The following is a 12895-nucleotide window of genomic DNA, read 5'->3' on the forward strand; positions in this document are numbered from 1 at the left end:
GCGCGCTGCTTGCAGCGCATGCTCTCCTCAGGCACCCGCCCGTTCAGGCCACGCCAAATACTCCGGAAGGCCGGTGGATACAAGATGTCGTCGCTTTGGTTGGCACTGCTCGCTGCCAGGTGCAGGCCGGGAGTCCTCGCACCATTTCTCAGCGTGGTGCCGCCAGAGCCGGTTCCTCAACGGGCAACGCCCGCACGGGCCGAGGGGCCTCCAGGCGGAGTGCCGTCCCCCTGGCCGTGTCCGAAGCCCGGGACCTCCGCTTGCGCCTTGACGAGCGGAGGGGCCACGAGGACGCCCGAGTTACTCTCGAGCGCCAGCGGGAGACCCGGCAGGAGGTCGGGGCAGAGGACCAGGCTTCCTCTCTCCCGGCCCAAGGCCACCGGGAATCCCCGGCTCGCCGCCACTCGCCGCCAAAGACCCCTACTCGTGCTGCAGGGTACGGCACCGGCTGCCGTGCCTTCACCACCGAGCTCCGCCGGGTCAGGTGGCCTTCCAAGTTCCGCCCCGAGCTGCCGGAGAAGTACGACGGGTACATCGACCCCGTCGAGTTCCTCCAGATCTACACAACGGCCATCCAAGCGGCCGGAGGCAGCGAAAAGGTGATGGCAAACTATTTTCATGTTGCCTTGAGGGGCTCGCCCGCTCTTGGCTTATGAACTTACCCCCAGGTTCTATTAGCTCCTGGGACGACCTGTGCCACCAGTTTGAGGCCAACTTTCAGGGCACGTTTACGCGCCCCGGTTTGGAGTGCGACCTCCACGCCATCCAACAGCAGGAAGGGGAGACGCTACGGCGCTTTATACAGTGCTTCAGCCAGGTTCGCAACACTATTCCGCGAGTGGCCCCCCATGCTGTTATTGTTGCTTTCCGGCAGGGCGTCCGCGACGAGCGGATGCTCGAAAAGCTAGGCACGCACGAGATCGAGACCACTGCGGAACTCTTCGCACTGGCCGATAAGTGCGTCAAGGCTGCGGAGGCCAGGGCGTGGCATGCTCCTCGCCCCGCCTCCGACCAGCCAAGTTCTTCCCGCTCCGACAAGCGGGAAAAGAAGAAGAGAATGAAGCGCGAGGCCGCCCCCGTTGAGCCGACCCAGGTCCCTGCTCATAAGGTGCCGCAAGAACCCGACCGCCGGCAAGAGCGCCGGTCGGGCGTCGACCGACGTCCCTCCAGGGCCCCTGCTAGGGCTCCTCCTCGGGCCTCCGTGCCCACGAGGGCCCCGGCACCAGCTAGGGCACCGGCTCCCGCAAGAGCCCCGGCCCCCGGCCGAGCTCCTGCTCCAGCAAGGGCCCCCGCTCCCGCGGGACCCGAGCCAGGTAAATGGTGTCCCATACACCAGACCAGATGGCACGACCTCACGGAGTGTCGTACGATCAAATGACTCATCGAGCAGCGCCAGAGGGAGCGCGACGAGTCCCGCGGGGGAGGCAATGCTGAGGTCGCCCCCGACAACGCCGAGCTCGGCTTCCAGGAGCCCGAGCACGCCGTCGCCTTCATCGACGGAGGCGCCTACACACCTTGCTCGCGCCGTGGCATCAAGGTCATGCGACGCGAGGTGTGCTCGGCAACCCCGAGCGAGGAGGCCGCAAGGCCCCTGAGGTGGTCGGATGCTCCGATCACGTTCAGCATGGCTGATCACCCCGCCAGTACTGCAGCCGTGGGGCGACTACCTCTAGTAGTGTCCCCCACTATCTGCAATGTTAAGGTCGGCAGAGTGCTGATCGACGGTGGTGCCGGCCTCAACCTCCTCTCCAAGGAGGCTTTTGAGAAGCTGCAGGTGTCCTCCAGGCGCCTAAAGTCGTCGCTCCCCTTCTGTGGAGTGACCCCCCGGGCACTCCCTGCCCCTCGGGCAGGTCGAGTTGCCTGTAACGTTCGGGAGACGGGACAACTTCCGCACGGAGTGCTTCCTCTTCGACGTCGCGGAGCTCCCTCTCCCCTACAACGCCATCCTCGGGCGTCCGGCGCTCGCCAAGTTTATGATGGCCGTGCATTATGCATACCTTACGGTTAAGATGCCCGACCCCGCGGGCTCCATCTCCGTGATCGCCGACTCCGGCAGCACCGTCTCCTGCGCTGAACAGTCATACATGGCTCTGGTCTCAGCGCAGGCTGAGGTCAATGGCTCTACAGGGGGCCCGGGACCCTCTTCATCCAAACCCCGACTCGCCGCCGACGCCTCTGTTCCAACGAAGGAGGTCGTGGTGGGCGAAGACGCTACCCAGGTCGTCCGAATCGGCGGTGACCTGGGCAGCAAATAGGAAAGCGCGCTCGTCGCCTTCCTCCGGGCTAACGCAGACGTGTTTGCCTGGCAACCGTCCGACATGCCCGGGATCCCTAGGGAGGTGATCGAGCATCACTTGGCGGTACGTCCGGACGCCCGCCCAGTGAAGCAGAAGGTCCGGCGGCAGGCGCCTGAGCGCCAGGAGTTTATCCGCGAGCAGGTCAGCAAGCTCCTCGACGCCGGATTTATCCGAGAAGTCCTCCACCCCGACTGGCTGGCAAACCCAGTCATCGTCCCGAAGGCCAACGGCAAGCTCCGCATGTGCGTGGACTACACCGACCTGAATAAGGCTTGCCCTAAAGATCCCTTCCCCTTACCTCGCATTGATCAAATTATAGATGCAACTGTGGGATGCGATCTTTTATGCTTTTTAGATGCAAACTCTGGGTATCACCAGATCCGCATGGCCGTAGGGGACGAGGAAAAAACTGCTTTTACCACTCCGGTGGGGACTTATTGCTATATGTCAATGCCTTTTGGCCTGCGCAACGCTGGATCCTCCTTCCAGTGCGCTATTCGTATTACCCTTGACTCGCAGGTTGGTCGCAACGTCGAAGCTTACGTCGATGATCTCGTGGTCAAAACCCGAGACCGCGCCACCTTGCTCGAGGACCTTGCCGAGACTTTCAACAGTCTCCGCACTACCCGCCTCAAGCTCAACCCGGAGAAGTGTGTCTTCGGGGTGCCGGCGGGAAGCTCCTTGGTTTCTTGGTTTCTGGCCGAGGAATCGAGGTCAATCCAGAGAAGATCCGGGCCATCGAGCAGATGCGACCCCCGGCTCGACTCAAAGAGGTCCAGTGTCTCGCCGGCTGCATGGCAGCCCTCGGGCGCTTCATCTCCAAGCTCGGGGAGCGAGGGCTCCCCCTCTTCAAGCTTCTGAAGAAAACCAGTCGTTTCGACTGGACGCCGGAGGCCGAGCAGGCCTTCCGCGACCTAAAGAAGTACCTTACTTCGCCACCCGTGCTAGTGGCTCCCTCTCAAGGTGAGCCCCTACTGCTCTACGTTTCGACCACACCTCAGGTCGTGAGCATAGTGCTGGTGGTGGAGCGCGACGAGTGTTCAGAACAGGGCGCTGGGTCCCAGCTCCCAGAGGTCCCTGACCACTCACCTGTCCTCGTGGCTCCCCCTGGGCAGGGGGTCGAGCCTGAGCGCACTGCTCCTCCCAACCAGGGAGTCGAGCCCGAGTGCCCGGCCAGACCCGACCGTGCCGCCAAGCCTGAGGGCTGTGGCAGCCCCCCGGGTAGAGCCGCCGTCCGGGCTCGCCGGGTGCAGCGACCGGTGTACTTTGTCAGTGAAGGCCTCCGGGAAGCCAAGACAAGATATCCCCAGGCGCAGAAGCTGCTCTATGCCGTGCTCGTCGCTTCCCGGAAGCTGCGCCACTACTTCCAGGCGCACAAGATCTCGGTGGTTACCACTTATCCACTGGGGCCCATTCTCCGGAACCGGGAAGGCACCGGGCGCGTTGTCAAATGGGCGGTAGAGCTGGCAGAGTTCGACCTACACTTCGTCAGTCGCCAGGCAATCAAAAGCCAGGCGCTCTCCGACTTCTTGGCAGAGTAGACGCCCATCCCCTACATCATCCCGGAAGAGATCTCTGCCTATCCCGGGCACGACGCGCTCGGGTACTGGGTCATGCACTTCGACGGCTCCCTCTCGCTGAAAGGCGCAGGGGCCAGAGTGGTTCTCACCTCCCCAACAGGTGAAGAGCTCTGATACGTCGTGCAGTTGCAGTTCCGCGCATCCAACAACATGGCGGAGTATGAAGGTCTCATCGTCGGCCTCCGGGCTGCGGTGGGGCTCGGGATTCGTCGCCTCCTGGTCAAAGGGGACTCCCAACTGGTCGTCAACCAGGTGTCTAAGGAGTACCAGTGCACGGATCCTCAAATGGCGGCGTACGTGGCTGCGGTCAGGAAGCTCGAGAGGCGCTTCGATGGCCTGGAGTTGCGGCACATTCCTCGCCGCGACAACGCTCTGGCCGACGAGCTCTCTCGCCTGGCCTCCTCACGTGCGCGCGTCCCTGCCGGAGTCTTTGAAGAAAGACTCGCACGGCCTTCCGTCCTGCCTGCCGAACAGGACGAAGGGGAAACCTCGAACTCAATTCAGGGGACCCCGGCGGTGCCCTCAGTGGGAAGCCCCGTCAGGGCGCCGCCGTCCGGCGAGTGTGCTGCGCTCGCCGAATGTTCTCAAGATGCCTCGTGGATGTCCGACATCCGAGGGTACTTGAAAGAAAAGTTCCTACCCGGGGATGAGGCGTCTGCCGAAAGAGTTGCTCGGCAGTCCAGACGCTATGCCATAGTAGATGGGGATCTCTACCGGCGTGGCGCAGGAGGTGTCCTCCTGAAATGTATCTCCCGGGTAGAAGGCGGCGATCTTCTCGCTGAGGTCCATGAGGGCGAGTGCGGTGGCCATTCATCGTTCCGCACGCTGGTCGGGAAGGCCTTCCGGCAAGGTTTCTACTGGCCTACAGCTCTCCAGGATGCTTCCGAGCTGGTTCGGCGCTGCAGGGCGTGCCAGTTCCACGCAAAGCAAATTCACCAGCCAGCTCAGGCTCTTCATACCATTCCCCTGTCATGGCCTTTCGCGGTCTGGGGTTTGGACATTCTGGGTCCATTCCCCCGAGCAATCGGGGGCTATGCATACCTATATGTCGCCATCGACAAGTTCACCAAGTGGCCGGAGGCGGCCCCAGTCATCAAGGTGACCAAAAACACGGCGCTCCAGTTTATCCGCGGTATCACCAGCCGCTTTGGCGTCCTGAACCGGATCATCACCGACAACGACACCCAATTCACAAGTGCCCTGTTCGGGGACTATTGCGAAGACCTCGGCATCAAGCTCTGCTTCGCCTCCGTCGCTCATCCTCGGAGTAACGGGCAGGTCGAGCGCGCCAACGCAGAGATACTGAAGGGCCTCAAAACCCGGACCTATAACGTGCTCGCCAAGCACGGGAAGGGATGGGTGGACGAGCTGCCAGCCGTGCTGTGGGCTAACCGGACTACGCCAAGCCGCGCCACCGGGGAGACTCCGTTCTTCCTCGTCTATGGCGCCGAGGCAGTCCTCCCCTCCGAGCTCACTCTGGGCTCCCCTCGAGTGCATGCATACTCTGAGGGTGAGCAGGAGCAGCAAAGGCGCGACGACGTGGACTACCTGGAAGAGCACCGGCGGCGTGCCGCCGTCCGGGCGGCTCGGTACCAGCAGAATCTGCGGCGTTATCATCTGCGCCACGTCCGGGCCCGGTCTCTCGAGGTGGGGGACCTAGTTCTCCGACGCGTCCAGTCGCGCGAAGGAATGAATAAGCTGTCCCCTGTGTGGGAAGGTCCCTTCACCGTGATCGCGGTCCCGCGGGTAGGTTCTTTCAGGTTGGCGACGGAGGAAGGACAGCCACTCCCGAATCCGTGGAACATCGAGCATCTCCGACGCTTCTACCCATAGATGGTTGTGCTCGCGGCTCAGGTCAGCAAGGCCGGGGGCTTCTCCCCGCCCAAAACAGTCCGAGGGCTCCGCCCCTTGGGTAAGTCGCTGTCACCCAACCTTGTAAATATTGCACATTCAATAAGCAATCGCTATGTCGAAATATTTTCCTGGATTCCGTATGTTTAATTTGTCTGGTGAGGTGCTCGGTTGTGCGAGAAAAAGTTCGCTCTCTCATTTTCCCCGCTGATAAAAGAATCCCAATCGGTATGCATGCAAGCAGTCGCCGCTGACTTACGTCCGGCATGGTAGGCTGTGGTGTTCGGTGTCGTGGTAGGCTCCCGGGCACTACCGAGCTTCGGGGTGCTCTGGGTAATCCCATCGCTCGAGCTGCTCGAGTAGTCCAGAGCTCAGGCCCCCAGAGCGGGCTGTCGGTGCCCGGTCTGGTCTGTCATACCCGGGCGCCACCAAACCATAGGACCTCTGGGTTATGCCTCTGACCGCTCTTGTCCACCGGTTTGGGTGTTCAAGAGGTCTCGGGTCGAAAACGAGAGCAGTCTATAGCAAGTACCGCACTAACAGAGCGCACCAGACAAAGAAATTCTATATTTTCTCTTAAGTCACAGGCTGGCAATCGCGAGCAGTTCGGCCGCGAGGGCTTCAATGCCTCGGTCTCTGGTCGGCCCCCAGGGTCCTCGGGTGGTCCTACCACTTAGGTATGGGTGGTCGAGATCACCCGACCCCGGGAGCCTCGTATGCCTCTGGGCACTCGGGCGCTCCGTTGAAAGAACCAAGTCCCCGGGCACCCGAGCTCGGAAGCACACCCCTCCTGGATCGGTTGGCCAGAAGGCCGACAGCTGTCCGGTGAGTGGTTATATTCAGACAAGTCTGTTTTCAGTAAGTTTATGTTCCTGAGTCATTCTCGGGGGCTCTCGCGCTTTAATCTGTTCGGCGAGGTGGTCTCCTTGCACGCAAAACCCTGCCGCGTGTCTACTCTTTCCCAGAACGACAGTGCGGTTTGTAGAAAGGAGTACCGCGCGTGCGGTAATGTCTGACCGAAGCCCTTCGTGGTGGTCGTGGTGTTCGGTCCGCTTTTAAGGACCCTGAGCACTACCGAGTCCTCGGGTGCCCTGGGTAATCCTATCGCTCGAGCTACTCGAGTAGTCCGGAGCTCAAGCCTCGGGGGCGGGCTGTCAGTGCTCGGTCCGGCCCGTTTTAAGCCCGGGCACCACCGGATCACGAGGACTCTTGGTCACATTCTCGCCCGCACGCGTCTCCCGTCTACTAACTGAGTGGTCGCGAAGTGAAAAAGTGTTCACCGGGCACGGCGTGTTCCGTGCTGGATCGATCTATCTCCCGGGCAAGGAAGTCTATGTTTTTGTTTCTTGACTTAGACAGTGCGGACTCGCGAGAACTCGAGGGTCGACTACGCCGGCAACAGCGATCGGGACAACTTCGTTCTCGGGGATGGGAAGGTTGGGAACGGCCCGACTGAGTACTCCCCGGAACTTCCAGGCAAAACATCAGAAAAAACATCAAACACACAGAGGAATTGGAGTTGCGAGCCCAAGGAAAAGCTGCCATTATATTCACAAGGCGTATACAAGGCATTTTCTAAGGTTTCACTCCTATATTTACAATCATCAAGACGACAAAAGAAAGAAAAAAGCTACAAAAGATTTAGTCGGCAGCGGAGGCGTCGGCTGAATCCTCTGAGTCGTCCCCGGGGGCTGGCGGCGGCGGCACCTCTCGCCTGAAGCCAGCCGCCACCACGGCGGCGGTGCTCCGGACCGCTTCCTGGGCGGCCTTTCCCTCAGCCTCGACCACTCCCTCCCGCGCCGGTAGCAGGCCAGGACGTGCTCGGCCACTGCATGTGCCAAGCCACGTCCCTCCCAGACGGCGAGTTCCTGGACCGCCCAAGGCAGGGCCTCAAGGCGCTCGCAGACCTGCTGCAGCCCCAACACTTGTCGTGCGGGGCTGTCGCTCTTCTGATCTTCAACGAGCCGCCCAAGACCACCCTTCTCTACGGCCCGCCGCATCCGCCGGAGTATGTCTTCCAGCATAAGCTGCAGGTTGACCCGCGAGACAAAAGCGGTCTCGAGCTTCTCCTTGGCGGCCCGCAGCTGCGCCTCAAGTCCCTGGTCCCCGGCCTGCTTCGTCTTGGCCACCATCTCGGATAAGGCGCGTTCACGGGCGGTCAGTTCCGCCTCGTGCTTCGCGTTCTGCTCCGCCCTGGTAGCCATGGCCGCTGCCGCCGCAGCAGCCTCGCCCTCTCAACGACTCAGTTCGCCTTCTCGGTGACTCAGCTCGCCCTCCCGCCGGGCCAGCACATCCTCCTGCTGGGCCACCGAATCCTCCCGAGCACCGAGATCCGATGCCGACAACTCGTTGTCCACCTCCCGAAGGGAGATGTCCTCCTCCCAGCGGCAGATCTCTTCTCTGATCTTCCGGAGGTCGTCTTCCCAGCGCTGGAGGTCGGCGCGCATCTTCTCGGCCGCGCCCTCCCGGCGGGTCAGCTCGGCTTGCCGCTCCTCCGTCGCCTGCTCTCGAGCTGCGACTGCCACCTCCCTCTCCTGCGCCTGCCCCATCCTGGCAAGGGCCTCGGCAGCTTGCTGCTTCGACGCCTCGGCCAGGCGGGCAGCGTCTTCTCGTTCCCGCGCGGCTTCTGCCCGCGCGGTCTTCAAAATTTCTTGTTCCCGCGCGGCTTCCGCGCGGATGTCTTCTAGGAGCTTCTGCTCCCGCGTGGCCGCTGCACGGGCCTCCTCCTGGGCGCCCGCCAGCTGCGCCTTCTCCAATGCCAGGTGGGCGCGCTCGGCCTCGAGCTCCCCCTCCTTGGCGTTCACCGCTGCGCCCAGCCGCCCAACCGCTACCTGGATGCCTTCGATGGCGGCCAGGAAGGGGTCGGCGGGCTGGCCGGGCGCCGGTGGGGCCCAGGCCTCTCCGCAGAGTGCCTCCGGGGGGTTCGAGCTCTCTGTAGGGCCCTCTACCGTCATCCGTCCCGGGCTCTCCGCGCCCGGGGTAGGCTCCGTCGGCGCCGAAGACTCGGACGGCGGCCGCGTTCCCGCATCGGCCGCCCTGTCCGCCGGCCCCGGCAAAACATCCACCTCCACCATCCTCCGCCCCGGGCTCTCCGCGCCTGGGGTAGGTTCCGCCGGCGCCAAGGATTCGGACGGTTGCTCCGTCCTCCTCTCGGCCGCCGCCTCCGCCTCTCTCCCAGTGGCTGCCACGACAATTGGCGCCTCCGTCGTTCCTGTGCCCGCCTCCGTCGACGCAGCCGGCGGGCTCGGCCCTGGCCTTGGCACCCGCGCCTTCTCCGTCGCAGTGGCGCCCGCGGCCGGCCTACGGGAGACAGATGAAAAATGTCAAAGCTTAGTTCGGGCCAGAAATGCCTAGGAAAAAGCAAGAAAGGAGACTCACCGATACTGCCACTTGGCCGCTGGGAGCCTGAAGTCCGGGTCCGGCGCCGTCGGTCCGGATTCCTCCCGCCGCCTCTTCCGCTGGGGGCTCGGCGGGGCCGTTGCGCGGGCCTCGGGTGCCGCTGCGAGGGTCTCAGGTACCGCCGCGCGGGTCGCGGGCGCCGGCGCAGGCCCCATCCGCACCAGCCGCGGCTCCAGCACTGGGAATGCCGCCACTGCCGTTGGCGACGGCGGAGAGTCCGGCACTAGAATCAGGGCCCGGGGATGCTTTCCCCGGTCTCCCGGCGCCACCTCCACGGCAATTTCGGAGGCGCCCTCCTCTCTGGCACGGCGGCTGCTGCATGCGGCGGCCCCGTCGCCAGCCCCCGCCGAGCTGTTTGTTGCCTCCTCGCCGAGAAGCTCCTCCAATCCGGGGAGTTCGGAGGCTTCGGGACTCCGGCTCCTCGGCTGGTCCACGGGCCCCTGGGCGTCGAACTCCGGCAGCCTCGCCATGATGGCCACCCGGTCGGGGTTGGCGCAGAGTGCCATCTCCGGCCACGGGAGTTCCGCCCGGCCCATGTCCTCCGTTCCGGTGATCACCCTTGTCATCCCCCGCAGTTCCGCCGGCCCCAGATCCCAGCTCGCGCCGATCTGGGTCCTGGTGATGTCCTCCGGCCCGGTGTAGAACCAGCTCGGCCGGGCCCGCTCTCGCAGAGGCGCCAGCCGACAGCGCAGGAAGTCCACGACCACCATGACGGAAGTCAGCCCGGCCTCGCGCAGTTCCAGGATGCGCTCCAACACCGGCTCCAGCCTTGCATCTTCTGGCGGCGGTGCCTCCCACGTCGATCGCCGAGGTTCCGCCGCCACCTCTGGCAGTTCAAGGCGCTCATGGGGGTCGACATCGACGAAGAACCAGTCCCGTCGCCACTCCTCCCACTTGCTGCGCAGCACCTGGGGAATGTAATGATCCCCAGGCCGTCCCGGAGCCGAAGGTTGCAGCACCCCGCGACGTCCGCCGTGGAGTGCCCCCTCTTCTTCCCCACCGGCCGAAGGACGAAGAAATGGCGAAGCAGCGTCGCCGACGGCGCCACCCCCACGAACATTTCGCAGAAATGCGCGAAGACCGCCAACACCACCACGGAGTTGGGGCTTAGGTGCACCAGTTGAATGCCGTACGTCTCCAGCACTTGCAGGAAGAAGGTGGAGAACGGCGGCACCAACCCCGCCGCCACAAAAGAGGTGAAGAGGACGATCCGCCCAGGGACGGTCGTCGCCGGCGTCAGGCTCGCCGGCGTCACCACCACAGCACCTGCTTGCCCCTCCGGCACCAGCAGCTTTCTGATCTTGTCCGCCGCCTCCTCGTTCCTCAGACGAGACTCTGGCAAGATGCTGTCCGTAGCCTTGTCCCGGCGTCCTCCTCCAACCCTCGTCATCTCGACAAGAATGAAAGGTGTTTTGGCGGTGGAAAGAGAGAGAGAAGGAAGAATGCTCCGGTCGCCTGAGAATTTTCTAAGGGCTTCAAAGCACAAAGAGCGCAAGAGCAAGAAAGTGTAAAGAGGGGGACGGACCGATCCTATCCCCCTTTTTATATCTCGAAAGTTCAAAAACCGCCGCCCAAACGGTTCGCTCGGCGAAGCGTCGCCTCGATCGGCGCAACCGCCAGGCAAATCTCCTGCCGATCGCGCAATGTCAGCGGCTGCCAGGCGTATTTTCCTCGATCTGCGCGGCGACCGCGCGTGCCGCCCGTACGGTCATCCTACCCTTCGGAAGTTGTGTGGACACGCGTCCACTCATTTTCCCGTTGGGGCGTACTTGAGGTCTGGGTCCGTAAGGGCCACCTCTCGAAAGCCTGCCGCATGGCGTCTGCGCCAGCCTCGGCCTCGGCCGCGACGAAGGGCCCATCCGCCGTCTCCGTCCCGTCACCTACCAATGGGCCCGGGGGCTACTGTCGGTGTATCAGGAACCAGGGGTCCCTGAGTCCCGAGACCGGGCCGGCCATCCGCCGCGCGTCACCATCCCGCGAGGTCCACCCTGCGAGATAAGAAGAAGCTAAGTCCCGGGAGAAGGTGCTCGGGGCCGCCGCCTCTGGTTCCCAAGCACCCCAGCTCCCCGATGATCCGCAGAGTCCAAGTACCGGGAAGGAAGTGCTCGGAAGGGTTCTCGCCTACCCCCGAGTACTGTAGTCCCCCGATGATCCAAACAGCCAAGTGCTCGGGAGAGAGTGCTCGGGGCTGCACGTGGCAGCCTCTGAGGACTCGGTTCCCCGAAGGTCTCCCCCAAGTGCTCGGGAGAGAGTGCTCGGGGCTGCACGTGGCAGCCCCCGAGGACTCGGTTCCCCGAAGGTCTCCCCCAAGTACTCGGGAGAGAGTGCTCGGGGCTGCACGTGGCAGCCCCCGAGGACTCGGTTCCCCGAAGGTCTCCCCCAAGTGCTCGGGAGAGAGTGCTCGGGGCTGCACGTGGCAGCCCCCGAGGACTCGGTTCCCCGAAGGTCTCCCCCAAGTGCTCGGGAGAGAGTGCTCGGGGCTGCACGTGGCAGCCCCCGAGGACTCGGTTCCCCGAAGGTCTCCCCCAAGTGCTCGGGAGAGAGTGCTCGGGGCGGCACGTGGCAGCCCCCGAGGACTCGGTTCCCCGAAGGTCTCCCCCAAGTGCTCGGGAGAGAGTGCTCGGGGCTGCACGTGGCAGCCCCCGAGGACTCGGTTCCCCGAAGGTCTCCCCCAAGTGCTCGGGAGAGAGTGCTCGGGGCTGCACGTGGCAGCCCCCGAGGACTCGGTTCCCCGAAGGTCTCCCCCAAGTGCTCGGGAGAGAGTGCTCGGGGCTGCACGTGGCAGCCCCCGAGGACTCGGTTCCCCGAAGGTCTCCCCCAAGTGCTCGGGAGAGAGTGCTCGGGGCTGCACGTGGCAGCCCCCGAGGACTCGGTTCCCCGAAGGTCTCCCCCAAGTGCTCGGGAGAGAGTGCTCGGGGCTGCACGTGGCAGCCCCCGAGGACTCGGTTCCCCGAAGGTTCGCGCAAGATCGTCCGACGACCCAAGGGGTCCCATCGTCGAGGTGTCAGCCAGTTAAAGGCCCAATACCGCATTTAATAGGCACGCGCGGCCTGACATCCTGATATCCTGACATTCTCAGCTGCCCACGCCCTAGTGTCAGATCCTGCCATGCTCTGGCAGGGGGCGCGTGGGTCCGTTAAATGCACAGGTCCCGTCCGATTTCACCCGGGTGCCTCGGGATAGCGTTGCCAAAATCGAAGCGCTCCGCCTGCCACCCTGCCCTGGCAGAAGAACAAGACAGGGTGGGCGCACCGGGCACCTCTGTGGCCGCCCGGTGAGCCCTCTTAATGGCGCCGGAGGACATCCGCAATGGTGGGTGGTCGGATGCACGCCGCATTTTTCCACCGCCCCTGTCACTTTGCCAAAACAGAATGATGACGCATTTCTCCGTGGCGCCTTGGCATTCGCGCCCCCTCTTTCCCATTCTGGATAAGTCGAGGTCGGCGCGCCTATAAAAGGAAAGAGAGCGAAGGCAAGAAACAACTAAGCTAGACAGGACGAGATCAAGAGAAGAGACCAAAAAATCAAGGTGAACAAGGCAAGAAAGCCCCGACAACCCTCAAGAAGCACACGAAGCCCAGATCAAAAGGCGAAGAACATCACAAACAAGCTCAAGCCAAGCTAGAACACGAGAGCCTCAAGCTCTCTGTAGACAGCTCACCTCTGTAACCAGATACATTCTTGAAGAATTCCCTTCAAGGAGAGATATAACACTCACACAGGAGTAGGGTGTTACGCCCCCGCGCGGCCCGAACCTGTCTAAATCCC

Source organism: Phragmites australis, chromosome 2, assembly GCF_958298935.1.
Source record: "Phragmites australis chromosome 2, lpPhrAust1.1, whole genome shotgun sequence".
Taxonomy (NCBI): domain Eukaryota; kingdom Viridiplantae; phylum Streptophyta; class Magnoliopsida; order Poales; family Poaceae; genus Phragmites; species Phragmites australis.